Source organism: Octopus bimaculoides, chromosome 16, assembly GCF_001194135.2.
Source record: "Octopus bimaculoides isolate UCB-OBI-ISO-001 chromosome 16, ASM119413v2, whole genome shotgun sequence".
Lineage (NCBI taxonomy): Eukaryota > Metazoa > Mollusca > Cephalopoda > Octopoda > Octopodidae > Octopus > Octopus bimaculoides.
Genome location: NC_068996.1, coordinates 11,108,219 through 11,109,732, shown reverse-complemented (window position 1 = coordinate 11,109,732; position 1,514 = coordinate 11,108,219).

Here is a 1,514-nt window from a genome sequence, read left to right as displayed (position 1 = left end):
TTTTTTTTTTTTATCCAATTCTTCTCAAGGATTAGATTACTAGTTATACCTGACTGTGTTATACAAAGTCTTTTATATCAAAATAGAATGAATATTGTTGATTGGTCAGCAGGAATATTCACTGTCGTCAAAGCTACAGAACATTGTTATTTCCAAACATCCAAAGCTAACTAACATTGTGGACATGTTTGTGTGTGTCTGTGCATAGGAGTATGTTTGTATGTATATTAATATATATATGTACTTATGTATGTTTGTATGCGTGTCTATGAGGATATATACATATAATTTTATATAAAAACACACATATATATATGTATATACATATGCATATATTACATATTATATATGTCTACATAACATACATATACATACACATATATATATATATATACATATACACATATGTATACCCACACACACAATGTATATATGTGTGTGTGTGTGTGTGTGTGCAGGTGTGGCTGTGTTTATAGCTGTATGGTAAGATGTTTGCTTCCCAAACGATGATGATGATGATATTGGGTCATCCTATAAATAATGTGGTTCATTTGTTTTTCAAAATTAAGATAAACAAAGTTGTTTTTTTAATCTAAAATATACTCTCCTTCATTTTCTACAATGCTCTTCCATCTATCTGGTAGACGTGCAAGGCCGCTCTTCCAAAACTCACTTGTCTGTGACTAAAAATACTCCTCCAATACTGTTCTGACCTCATTTACAGAATTCATATTTTTTCCGTCCAAATTGTTTTGAAGACTGCAGAATAAATGATAATCAGATGAGGAAATGTGCGGCGAATATTGTGGGTGGAGCATCATTTCCCATTCAAACTTTTCCAGACTTTGGAATGTCATCCTTACTGTATGTGGCTAAGCATTATCCTGATGGAAGAACACCTTTTGTCTTGAAACCAAAGATGGTCATTTTCCTTCTAGTGCTGATTTGAATGATTGGTTGAATAACCAAATCCAAGCTTCTCAAGTAGATTCTCAACACTTATGATGGCATTTTGTTCCACCAGGATTTACAGGATGTCCTCGTTGCACTCTACAGCTCTTCCAGGACAAGGCTCATCTTCTAAGCTGTAGTTTCCAGCTTGGAATTTCTGGAACCACTATTGACACTGGCTTATGCTTATTGTCCAATCCATATATACTGTATCAATCTTCCTCACATTTTTCATTGTGTTGTTGTCTTTATTGAACTCATAAAGCAAAATATGCTAAATATACTCCTTTGTCACTTCTATTATAGCATTGAAAAAATAACTGTTAAAATCAAACTGCACTCTTCAAAATTTGCACTAAGAAGAAGTCTAAGGTAAAATTTCTACCTGCTTTTATAGCAAGTTGATGCAGGTAGTTTACCCCATCCCTGTCCAACTTTAATTCATGGAATTGGAAAAACTGCATTATTTATGGAATGATCTGATATATATATATATATAATATACATACATATAAATATATATATATACATATATGTATATATACATATATATATATATATAC